At 38.3% G+C, this 14,108-nt stretch overlaps 1 pseudogene; it reads left to right on the top strand.

The window, feature by feature from the left end:
• Positions 1-12,600: 12,600 nt before the first annotated feature.
• LOC129716946 (m7GpppX diphosphatase-like) lies at positions 12,601-13,735 on the top strand (annotated as a pseudogene).
• The last annotated feature ends 373 nt before the right edge of the window (positions 13,736-14,108 follow it).

Below are 14,108 nucleotides of genomic sequence, written 5' to 3'. Positions count from 1 at the left end.
TTGACAGACAAAACTCAACAAAAAGTTCCATCCTACACTCAACATAAGGATGAAGAGCTTGAAAGACACATTTGACAGGCTCTTACCTATCAAACGGACGAAACGTGGACTAGTTAACTCAATGGGAACATTTATTAAATCAATTACCGGAAACTTAGACAATAATGACTTAGACCTGATCAAACAAGCTATTGATAGCTCTAACCAAAAAACAAACACATTAATACAGAACAACGACCAACAGATTAGAATTTATGAACAATTCCAGAAAAAAATTAATGGCCTGATTAAATCTGTTAGCACTCAACACATTGATACCTTGAAAAAATTATCTAGAATGATCAATAATATAAATGACCAAAACGAAAATTCTATACGAGGTGTAGCTCACGACATAATCTTCAATATACAATTATTAGAAAATCAGTTGAAAGACATTTTTGAATCAGTACAACTTTCCAGAATAGGAATAATTTCAAAGGTCATACTTTCAAATGATGAAACTAAATTTTCCATTGGTATGTTAGAAAAACAAAATGTAAAAATTAGTCACCCAGATCAGGTTTATGAATTTTTGAACATCCAAGTTTATCACGAAGACTCAAAGATAATATTTATTGTAAAAATTCCGATTTTTCTGCCCGGAAAATTCAAGTATGTAAAATTCGAGACCATACCAGACAAATTCAAAATAATCTCAACCACTTTCAATATAGCCATCATGAATGAAGAACTAACCTTTGCTACCACACAACATTGTTTAGTCATTGGAAATTACAGAATTTGTAAACGGTAGGAGATTACTAACGTAACAGGTGACGGCTGTATCCACAACGCCCTGAGAGGAGACGACGCATCATGTCACTATGAGGAACAACGAAACACGGCAAGCATCAAAACCATTGATGGGCATACGCTTATAATTAAGAAAGCTATCCAACCTATAACGCTCAATTCAACATGTAACGTAAAAAACCGGAAAGTAACTGGAACATTACTGATAAAATATCCTAATTGCACCATAACTATCAACGGTGTGGAATACGACAATGATAAAAGCTCTGACAATCATAAAATGGTTTTAATTCCAACCATTGGAGTAGATTTTACAGCATCCAAGATCTTCGACAAACCGGACCTTTAACAAGTTAACCTCCTGAGGATTGAGAACCGAAAACACATCGACATACTAAGAAGAGACCAACAAATTCTACAACACGCAACTTCTGGAGTACTCTTTTTACTATCTTCGAATTCAAAATTGTGTCTGTGGTCGATTCTAGCTCCTGTGTATCATTCTGGTCCCGAAGATACTCATATTGTATGGAAATCGGCGATTTTTGGTCGTTTTTTAGAAACCGGCTGTTTTCCAGAATCAGTACAACGGAAGTTGCCATCTTACAATTCAAAACGTTGTCTGAGGTCGATTTGTGGCTTCAGTGCATCATAACAATTCCGGAAATACCCATATTTGGTGGTATTTGGTCATTTGCCGCTGTTTTTCAGAAACTGGTAGTCGCCATCTTGGATTTCCTAATTGCACTTGGAAACAATTTCTGGCCTCTGAGCGTCAATCTGGTTGAATAAACACTAAAATTGGGTGGTATTTGGTCATTCTCGGATGTTTTCCAGACACCGGAAGTCGCCATCTTACAATTCAAAATGTTGTCTAAGGTTGATGGGTCGATTTGTGAATTCAGTGCATGATAACAATTCCGGAAATACACATATTGGGTGGTATTTGGTCATTGGCCGCTGTTCTTCGGAAACCGGAAGTCGCCATCTTGGATTTTAAAATGGCATTTATGAACAATTTCTGGCTTCCGTGCGTCAATCTGGTTAAAGAAACGCTCATATTGGGTGGTATTTGGTCATTTTCGGCTGTTTCCCAGACACCGGAAGTCGCCATCTTACAATTCAAAATGTTGTCTGAGTTCGATAGGTCGATTTGTGGCTCCAGTGCATCATAGCAATTTCGGAAATACCCATATTGGGTGTTATTTAGCCATTTTAGGCAGTTTTTCAGACACCGGAATTCGCCATTTTACAATTCAAAATGTTGTCTGAGGTCGATTTGTGGCTTCAGTGCATCATAACAATTCTGGAAATACTCATATTGGGTGGTATCTTGTCATTTGCCGCTGTTTTTCGGAAACCGGAAGTCGCCATCTTGGATTTCAAAATTGCATTTGGAGACAATTTCTGGTCCCAGTGCGTCATTGTGGTTAAAGGAACACCCATATTGGGTGTTATTTGGTCATTTTCGGCTGTTTTCCAGACACCAGAAGTCGCCATCTAACAATTTGAAATGTTATCTGAGGTCGATTTGTGGCTTCAGTGCATCATAACAATTCCGGAAATTCGCATGTTGGGTTGTATTTGGTTCTTTGCCGCTGTTTCTCTGAAACCGGAAGTCGCCATCTTGGATTTCGAAATGGTAATTGGAGACATACTAGAAGGAGGAAGGGTGTCGAAATATTATGGACATGTTTGTTACACCTGAAAACATTCACTTGCCAAATTTGGTTATATTTGTTTGATTGGTTCTCGAGCTGTGGGCAATTCTCGCAGAAACCAGGCCACTAGTGACACGAGGTCTTTGAAAATTGATTTTTTTATTTTAGTTCGATTAAACGCAGAAATATATATATATATATATATATATATATATATATATATATATATATATATATATATATATAAATATATATATATATATATATATATATATATATATATATATATATATATATATATATATATATATATATATATATATATATATATATATATATATATATATATATATATATATATATATATATATATATATATATATATATATATATATATATATATATATATATATATATATATATATATATATATATAAATATATATATATATATATATATATATATATATATATATATATATATATATATATATATATGTATATATATATATATATATATATATATATATATATATATATATATATATATATATATATATATATAAAAGGGGGTCTCAAACTATCATAGGAACCTTCATCGGCACCAAAACCCCCACATTCAAATTTTCACGTCGATCGGTTCGGTAGTTTTCGAGTCTATATGGATCAAACAGACAGACAGACTGACCTCTACTGCCAGACGCACCTTCTCGTTTCAAACCCCCTGCAACCCGGCGCTTGAACACGACAGCTGAACAGCTGATATCTTCACGACGCAGCGCATCAGGCGAGCAAGCAATTGTTAATTCTAAATAAGGAAAATGTCATATATGATAATGTAAACTCAAAACGGTGCTACAGTTTTGAATAACAGAATTTCATTTGCCAGAGCAAAAAAAAACATATTATATAAAAACAACGGTGTATATAGTTGCATAAAAACGCGAGAATAATTGTAATAAAAATGAGAAAAACACACCTATCGGCCGTCAGGACGGACCGTGTGACCATTGTCTCTTCTAGATAATGGCCAACTAGGCGGGGTGGCAGATGTGACGTCACACCCTGCGAAGAACCCAATGCTCCGTCACGAGCCTTATAATTAAAGTTTAATTTTGTTCCTAGGAGGGCATAGCCTTCTGCTATGCTTTAGTCAGGCGAAACATTTGGTTCCCTTGACAGAGGACCGCGAACGGCTCTGTCAACACTCTATGTATCAACAGATTATGCCATAGGTGGCAAAGAACTTCGCGCAGCCTTCTGCTGTGCCACCGGCAAACAAACTCGACCAAAATAAACAAGTTTTGTGTTATAAACAAAACGCCGCCTGTACTTTAGCAGTACTAGATTAGGTTAAGAGATTAGTAAGGTAAACAGAGAGTGGAGAAAGTCTCTCTCTCTGAGTTACCGGTAGGGTATATTTAAGTAGTGATGTACGAAAATAAAGTCAGTTAGTCCACGTTAATCTGTGTGTATTAATTCCGCGCCAATTGCGCGTACAGGGTTTTCTGGAGAAAGTCCTGGTAGGTTATACCCAGGATACAGGTATACCTACACATGTGGTGACAGCGGTGGGATTTTTTCGGTTTCTAGAAAAGGAAACGGACCACGCGAGGTAATATAAAGTCAAAAGAATCTTAAGTATAAGTAGTGTTCGATAACGGTAAAAAGCGCGATAAAATAGTTCGAAGTATAATTTGTGTGACGTTGAACGAAAGTGGATATTGTGCAACGAGAACTAAAAGTGTTAGAAAAAAAAATTGTGCACGCGAAACAGGAAAAAAAAATCAGCAAAATAGTAAGGAAGAACATTGGTTACAAACTTTTATAGTGTTGAAAACAAATTTGGTTCGCGCTTGAAAGAAAAAAAATGTAAAAGTGGTTTATAGTGATAAAGAAGCAACACAGTGGGTACTTGCTTAGTATTTGTTCATCGTCTTCGATCATATCGTACAGAGAAACAAGAGAAAGAAAAATAATATGATCAAGTAAACAATTATACAATAATAATACGAGTAAAGACGAAGTGAAAGTTATTAAAAATGGACAAGAACAAAAATGCGAAGCTGTTGTTGTGTATGATAGGGATTTTCTTTACCAGTGTGTAAAGAGTGTAAAGGAGTGTTGGAAGAAACCTAACATTACGCGGACTCGATTTATTTGTTTTTTTTTTTAGACGAATCTGTTGCAACAGGAAGATGAATTTTAATCGGTAAGTTCTTGGTTTTCTTCCCTAGAACAAAAAAGGTTTATTTATTTCGCCCAAAAATAATGTGACTCCGTACCAGCGAAATAAACTAGTTGACATTTGCACGACCTGACTAATTAAATAGCAGTGCCTGCGGCAACACCGATGGCAAGACGAATTGTAGAACGCAAACAGACAGAGTTACGCACATGGAACTCACCTTAATTGTTCTGAAAAAGAGTTTTAGCTCACTGGTAGCCATACAGTGGGAGCTACGCTATCGTTAGCGATATAAAAAGAGCGTGAGAGCCTCCGCGATCGCGTCTTCACTTATACAGTATAGTAGCATATGCTAGAATGCTTGTCGTCCCGTTCTTATGCCACCAGGTTGAATAGGTGACGTATTCTACAGTGTTATTGCGATCAGCTGTGCCAGGCACGGTCAAGGTCGCGGTTTGTATGCAGTAATTTTAATGGCCGATAGTAGATCGTGCTGCTAGCATAAGCAAAACGAATCAGTAGCGATGAAATGTTGAGTAGGTCAAAGTAAAAATTAGATCAATTAGCGCAACGCGCGCAGCGATGGTTAAATATCCGCCGGTAGAGAAAATAGTAACTAACGGCAGAGATATATAATGTTGAAAGTTAAATACTAATTCATGAATTATTTCAATAATCATTTAATTACTATTAAAATCTGAAAGTATTTATTTAATTGATAAAAAGTTTTAACACCAAATGGTTCGAAACTTGGTGTTCAGATTTTCTGATGGCGTGACGAAGAAATTAGAGTCGGTCACGCTACGTTATCACATCTGGTCAACAGAATCGTTAGTGATACCTAGGAAAAAGAGGAAGAAGGCTACATAAGCCTTTTATTGTAGTAGTATTTATTCTGCCCTTATAGTATTTATTCCGCAGTACCTTTTATTGTTTTTTAAGAAATATATATAAAATTTTATATTAATAATGGAGTACACGTTTCCAAAAGCAGATGCCATGCAGTGCATCCCAGAATTTGATGGATCGCTAGACGGACTAGAAGCGTTCGTTTATCATATCGAGCATTTTGCTCGGGAGATACCAGAAGGAGTATCACACGCTCCACTGGTTTATATTATTCTTTTGAAACTAAAAGGCAGAGCTGCTGCCGCAATACATAGAATTAACGCAAATGCTTGGCCACAGAATAAGCAGAATTTATTAAAGGAATTTGGGGATATTATACGCATCGAGGCAGTTATAAATCAAGTAGAAACATTGAAACAGGAAGCGAATGAGACCTTTCCTGATTATAAAAAAAAAAGGACATTGAAAATTAAGGAGAAAATCGACTCCTACGAAACTAATTGTACGAAGTCATGCATGATAGTTAGTCTTCGATTACATTTTATGGCGGGTTTGTGTGACACCGCATTGAAAGAAGCTTCTCAAGGTAAACGAGCATTTAAGTTAGAAGAGCTGCTAGACGACTTAGAGGATTACTACCATGAGCGTAATCATATCTCGGAAATAGAAAATAGAATTCAGGGCCTAGAATTGGTCGAAAGACAGCGCGATGCAATTTAATAGTAGCAGAAATATTTTTACAATTAATCACAAAGACGCTGATTATAGCAACAGCCGTCTTGGAAGAAATGATTATAATTACAAAAATAGAGATAGAATAATTTACAAGCAAAACAATTATAACAATATATGTGGATCTAGCGACGGTAATCGATCCAAATACAATTATCGCACAGCGCGATCATACCGACGGAGCCAAGGGAACTACGCCCATGGTTGGAAAGATAATTATTATGGTCAAAATGGACCAACTGATAGGAGGTACAGGAATTCGTATACCCGGATGCCTCAGAAAATGCTTATGGTAGCCAACATCAATGAAAGAAGTAGTAATTTGCAAAAAGAAGGTATTTTGGATCCTGTTGCACAGGAATATTTTAACGAGGATTTAGCAGAAATTTGCGAAGATGTTGACTGGCGGAGATGTACCGATGAGCCCAGCAATATAGAAATAGCCGATTGGAGAAACCGCATGCAATCACATAAGAGACAACAGTGCTTGTGTGGCTAAGCGAGTATATTACGATGTCAGAGGGCACTTAATGTTAACCCTACTGGCTAAGCAGAATGTCAAATTTACGTTGAACCTGATCTTAGATACAGGTGCATGTGCGAATATAATTAATGCACGCATTGTGAATCTTTTGAATGTACCGGTAAATACACAGGATGTAACCACTTTTGGAGGTATCGGCCAAGACATTGTGCGAACCTCAGGTACAATTATGTTGGATTTAATAGTCGGAGACTTTTTGATCCCGACGCAATTTCATATATTAGAAAATTTGCCAAGCGACGGATTAATCGGAGCAGAATTCTTAAAGAAGCATACGCTTCAAATAGGAAATAATTTTGATTACATAGTGTTCAAAAAACACGGAAACAGAAGTCGGGACGACTTGAGTCCGTGGAGTATGCCCAAAGACGAAGTCCTTAGTCGACATGTTTATGTGGCAGCCAGAAATAGAGTTATGGTGCAGAACGAGTTGCGAGATACTAGCAACACAGCCCGCAATGAGGCTGACGTAGACAAAAACGAAATAAATAGAGAGCACCAAACATAACGAAATGAAGAGCCGAAGAACAATTTTCTTGACTCGAAGAATACTATAATACCCGAGCTGGACCTAGACTCGAGGCTTGACTATGACCTGTCGGAGCACAAGCTGACACCAGAGTCAAAAGGTATTGCAAGAATTGAAAAACTACGGCAAGTGTTGAATTTGGCGCACTTGCCTGATAGAGAATTCAGGACAGTGAAGAATATGGTCGAAAGCTATGCGTATATATTCTTTTTCGAGGGCGACAAGTTAACTACTACTGACGCCGCCGTACACACGATAGAAACTTCATCGGAGGTGCCTATTAATAAACGGCAATATAGATTTCCGGAGGCCACGAAACGACACATTAATAAAGAAATCGAGGAAATGAGGGTGCAGGGAATTATTAGGCCCAGCACTAGTCCCTGGAATGCACCGGTGTTATGTGTACCAAAAAAACCGGATGCTGACGGTAATAAAAGATACAGAATTGTGGTAGACTTTAGATCATTGAACGAAGTTACCAAGCCGTTTGTATACCCAATACCTCTTATAAATGAGATATTGGATAATGTTGGAGGAGCAAAATATTTCTCCTCAATTGATTTAAAATCGGGGTTCTATCAAGTCCCGATAGACCGCCGAGATGCGGCTAAGACGGCGTTTTCCACTCCCAAAGGCCACTCCGAATTTACACGGATGCCGATGGGGTTAAAGAACAGCCCCTCAACATTCCAAAAACTTATGAATACTGTTCTCTTTGAGATAGGGGACGTGAAAGCTTTTGTCTACCTCGATGATATTATAGTTTTCGGTGACACTATCACCGACCATAATGATAACTTGCGAAAAGTATTACAAGCTTTGCGCAAGCATAACTTAAAAATAGAACCAGCAAAGTGTCAGTTTTTGAAAAAGGAACTGGAGTATTTGGGTCATGTCGTTAATGAAGAAGGCATAAAACCCACCAATGCAAATATTAAGGCCATTCAAAGCCTTAAGCCACCCACAAACGTAAAAGGTATAAGGTCATTTCTGGGAACAGTAAATTTTTACGGGAAGTTTATCCCCAACATCGCGGAGAAGCGCAAGCCGCTGAATGATTTGTTGAAGAAAGACGCCAAATTTGTGTGGGGAAAAGAATGTCAGGAAGCGTTCGAATTCCTTAGAAACGCGCTGATTACAGAGCCAGTTTTAGTCCGGCCAGATTATCAAGACACTTTTGTTATTACGACAGACGCTAGCAATTATGCTATTGGAGCCGTCCTGTCGAATGAAAAATCCATGCACCGGCCGATCGCGTTCGCGAGTCGTGCACTTGTAGGTGCAGAGACCAGATATCATATCATAGAAAAGGAACTATTGGCGATTGTATGGGCCATAGAATATTTCAAACATTACATTTTTGGTCAAAAGTTTATCGTTTACACGGACCACAGACCACTTATAGCTATTTGGAGGCTCAAAGAGACATCTCCAACGCTGACAAGATTGAGACTAAAGTTGCAGGGTTTGGAATGCAGCATCAGGTATAAACAAGGTAGCGAAAATATAGTCGCCGATTTTTTGTCACGTTTATCAGATGGGACGTGTCAGGGGCAAGAAAGTTCACCCCACAGGCAGATAGCCATGATTACGCGCCAGCAGAAACGCCTGCTAGAGCAGCAGAAGAACGCTTCGGATGATTTGAACGGCACAATACAAGATTTGAGTGCCATAGACATTGCGGACATCGCTGAGGACGAGGATGAGCAACAACACGTCAACATTTCATATGATGACTTTTCACAGGCATTATCAAAAGACCTGATACCAAGTGAGACGGTGGAAGTCTCGAAGAGAATATTGGACGAGAGGAATATCGAAGCTCGCCTTGTCATTTTGAACAGTCGGACGGCGTACAGAGAACTTCAGACACTGTATCAGCTGTCACAAGGACTGAAAGACTACGTAGAGGATGGTGTACTCAAATTTAAAGACAAGAAGGTAGGCGGTTTCATAGTAGACGGCAGCGAAAAATTCGTTAATCGATTGCCGGAAATTTTTTTCACAGTTTTTGGATAGCTTCAATAAGAGCCCCGCGGCAGTAAAGGCAGCCGGGGTCATTCACCTAATATCCTTCAGAAAAATCAAGCAACAGGAGGTTCTGCAAATGATTCAGTTCCTAGCGGGTAAGCTAGAAAAACAATTAATACTATATAATGCTAATAGCGAGCGTACAGTAATTGCGCCAGATCAAGTGGAAACAATTTTAAAGGAATTTCACGATGCACCCTTAGGAGGGCACGTAGGAGCGCGACGAATGCGCCAGAGAATTGGCACACTTTTTACATGGGCTACGATGAAACGGGATATCGAGAACTACGTTCGGCAGTGTGATTCCTGCCAAAAGAACAAAATTGGAAGATCAAACAAGATACCGATGCAGATCACCACAACCGCATCGGAGCTATTCGAGAAAGTATACATGGATATCGTGGTGTTACCCGAGTCCGATATGGGAAACCGTTATGGTCTAGTCATGCAAGATGACTTGACGAGATACTTAATTGTCGCTCCAATGGAGAATCAAGAAAGCCAGACGGTAGCTAAGACCTTTGTAGAAAATTATATTTGTAAATTCGGTGCCCCGTTGGAACTAGTCACAGACAACGGCGCAAATTTTGTGAGCTCACTGATGAACGAGGTGTGCAAAATTTTAAAGATTAAGAAAATTACTACTAGCCCGTATCATCCACAAGCTAACTTGGTAGAGAGATCAAACCGCGAGTTAAAAACGTATTTGAGACAATTTATTGGCGGAAAGCCGCACACATGGGACGAGTTGTTACCATTTTTCACAGGGTATACGTCGTTCGAATTATTGTACGGACGGATAGCTCGAATCCCGACTTCAATCTATAAGCGGAACGGAGTGGAGAAGATGACATATGATGCATACACACATGAAATGAGGAAAATATTTTACGATTTACATGCAAACGCACAAGCCACCCTGGAAAGGAGTAAAGAGAACCGCAAACAAATTTACGACAGATCATCTAATGATTACAAACCCATGTGGGGTGAACAAGTATTAGTGAAGGCCGTAGCGACTGGTGCAGGCCAAAAGCTTCAAAACATATGGAGAGGACCATATGAAGTAGTGGACATTCCAAGCGAAATGACCACAGTAATTAGAAACGGCAATCGTTTAGAAAAAGTTCATAATAACCGGCTTAAGCGTTATTATGACTGAATATATGAACTTAAACTATGCTTTCAAGGTTAACGGACAGAATATATTTAATGAAATACGATATTGGATGGCATGAGTTATAATAGCAAGCACCTAAAACTGTATGAAAAAGTAAGGTAAAAGTAAAATATAGGCGTGAAGAAATACGAAAAGTCGCCGAAAAATATGAATGATTTTATTGACGGGAGTCCATAAACAGAACCAAACGGAAAAAAGTATACTGAAGTAAAGGCGTGAAGAAATACGAAAAGTCGCCGAAAAACTTGAATGATTTTATTGACGGGAATTAATAGGCAGAACCAAACGGAAGAAAGCATACTGAAGTAAAGGCGTGAAGAAATGGAATAAGTCGCCGAAAAAGATATACAGCCTTTGATGATATTAGTCAAATGGCATGACACAGTTGAAAAAAATTCAAATACAAATGAAGGCGTGAGGGAGGAGGAACCCCGCCGATAAAGGTTAAATAAACAAAAAACTTGGGGAATTCAAATTACTAGAATGATCTGGATGGTTGTAATGGATAAAAAGAGTTGAAAGAATTTAGAACAGCATTTGTTTTTTTTTGTAAAATGCAAATGTTAACATGGGAAAGAAATTATAGTGGACAAAAGACCTCATGAAAACGTAGTTTGATAGCTATTGGCTTAATAGGAAAACGAAGAAGAAAATCGATGGATGCTGTATTGGGAAATTTTTTTGCGATGGAGACAACAATAGAACTAGGAAAGACATTTGAAAAGAGGGCTGAACTTTCCAGACGAAAAGACTACTGACTTTAAGGGATTCGAACTATTCTTTCATTAGTTAAGGTTGTGTGAGTGTATACATCGGAAGTAATTAACCCGGAATGGTTGAGGTGAGTGCTGACTGAAAGAGTAAACAAGGGAGTTATTAACCCAGAATGAGTGAGTGTGCGAGATTTTCCTTTTATTTCCTAACCTTCTTATCTTTCAGGAATCACTAGAGCGGGCGGTCGCACCTTCGGATGGAAGGGGGAGAGGAAATATGCAGACTTCTGCATACCAGGAGAAGTGTAACTAGTGTAAGTATGACAGTAGCAAGAGACAAATCGAAAATTAAATAATTACAGATTCAAAAAGAGATGCAAAAGATTAAAGAATAAAGCAGATGAGAAAGTGACGGGACATTTTAGGTGCAATTAGAAGATGATATGAGGTGTTAAGAACACGCCAGTTATTAGATGAACATTGTAAATGAAGTCAGAAGAAAACGATAAATATTTAATCAACGCGGTTTGTACAATGAAAAGATTTATTTATGAATCAGACAGGAAATACTCGACAAAGGAAAAGAAAAGATTGAACCAATGCGGTTTGTTCGATGAAACCATGATGAAACAAAAATAGAGAGATGAAAAAATAATACATTGTGCGGAAACAGATTTATTTTATTGAAAAACTTTTATTAGAAGAAGGAGGAAAATATTTGGAAAGAACGCAAAATAAAGAAAATATGTAACCAAAGCAAAGAATTGATGCTATTTTTTTAAATTGCAGAAAGTTATTTGAACTCTTTTTGATGAAAAAAAAAGGCGTTAATAATGGGCCATAAGACAAGTTAAACTGATATTTTAAAGCGGAAAGTAAAAGCCTAATACAGATAAATGGATTAATATGTGTCGAAATGATTTTAAATGTAAAAAAAACATCAAATATCAAAGTTAGAGAGTGCATAATGGAAAAGAAGTAAACAATGCACAATTGAATGTTAAATTTGTAAAATCAGATGAATCAAATACTGAAATACTAAATCAAATCTAATACAAATGATGTACAACTTAGTAGGGGAAGAAAAACCAAAGTATGTCATCCGAACAAGAAGAGAAATACGGGCCTAGATTGTAAGTAGAAGCCTAGAGTAGATAATAGAATGAAGCCCGTACGCGAGTGAACAGTAATTTTAAACAGCAAGTGGAAAAAGTAACGAAACCAAAAAAAAGAATTGATAAAATAATGGCAAAAAAATTATGCACCACTTGCTAAGTAGGGCAACTAGCATCTAAGAATTGACAACGAGACGAGTTCCCGATCATCGAAGACGACCGAGGTGATTACAATGGATGCTGAGATGGGAGCATACCATGATGCCCAGTACAGCGCGAAAAGGAAAGCAGACGGTTGCGTGGGGAGTCGAACGGCGGGTGTCTATGGTGAAAGATGGAGTGAACAATCCAACCAGCCGTAGCTACGATTTGGCAGGCTTCGTACCTGTTCGCATCCTGAACAATAACAGTACACACAAGAGCGTTTCACTGTTGGGGCATTTTGTAAGCCTATCGCGTGACGATTACGCGACCATTGTGTTGGAAAAGACGGCCTTCACTGAGGGGCAGCTAAAAAATCATAAGCGTCATCAAACGAGCATGGTGACGAAAGCTAATTCTGACGACGTCACGACGAACTTGTCGGAAGAACAGTGAAAGTGTGCAAAGTAGTGCAACTGGTGTTATAGCAGCCGTCGAAAGAAGTTTTTTCCTTAACCACGTCCCAACTAAGGACGGAATTTGTTAATGATACCTACGGAAATTTTTTGTGCGTTGCTGATCCGGAAGTAAATCAAATCAAGGTGACAATCATATATCCCGCTACTGAGAGGCATATTGTGAAATTTTCCACCCAAAAGAGATATTTGGTGGAAGAAACTGCCCAAGATTATGAAACCGTAACATTGCCTCATATACAAAAGGAGCAGCTAAGCTTAGAGTGGCTTTACAATATACTAGAGCATCGGAAAGAGAAGGATCGCATAGTTTTTGAGGATCCGTCAGAGGAAATTGGCTTCATATTGTTGCCGGATTTAGAATGGGATGGTAAAACATTGGAACAACTTTATCTACTCGCTTAAGTGCGCCAGCGAGGTATCAAGTCATTGCGGGATCTAAACGCTACTCATTTACCATTGCTGAAAAATATTCAAACACGTGGCATTGAAGCAACACGTTACGGAATTAACGCTGATCAACTACGAATCAACATTCACTATCAACCCACATTTTACCACCCACATGTGCATTTCCCATATCTGAAGCACGACCCACCGGGTATTGCGAGAAAAGTCACCTTCTAACATCGGTTATTGGGAGTATCGAACTGCTACCAGACCATTACCGGAAAGTGACACTCTTATGCGTTTTAAGTGAAACTGATAAATTGAACGTCAAATTTGAGGCAGCAAAGAGCAAACTGAATGAACCAGATGACACCACAACCAACCGATGAGAACCTCTACTGCCAGACGCACCTTCTCGTTTCAAACCCCCTGCAACCCGGCGCTTGAACACGACAGCTGAACAGCTGATATCTTCACGACGCAGCGCATCAGGCGAGCAAGCAATTGTTAATTCTAAATAAGGAAAATGTCATATATGATAATGTAAACTCAAAACGGTGCTACAGTTTTGAATAACAGAATTTCATTTGCCAGAGAAAAAAAAACATATTATATAAAAACAACGGTGTATATAGTTGCATTAAAACGCGAGAATAATTGTAATAAAAATGAGGAAAACACACCTATCGGCCGTCAGGACGGACCGTGTGACCATTGTCTCTTCTAGATAATGGCCAACTAGGCGGGGTGGCAGATGTGACG

Source organism: Wyeomyia smithii, chromosome 1 (genome assembly GCF_029784165.1).
Source record: "Wyeomyia smithii strain HCP4-BCI-WySm-NY-G18 chromosome 1, ASM2978416v1, whole genome shotgun sequence".
Classification (NCBI taxonomy): domain Eukaryota; kingdom Metazoa; phylum Arthropoda; class Insecta; order Diptera; family Culicidae; genus Wyeomyia; species Wyeomyia smithii.
This window is presented reverse-complemented; position numbering and strand designations above follow the sequence as displayed.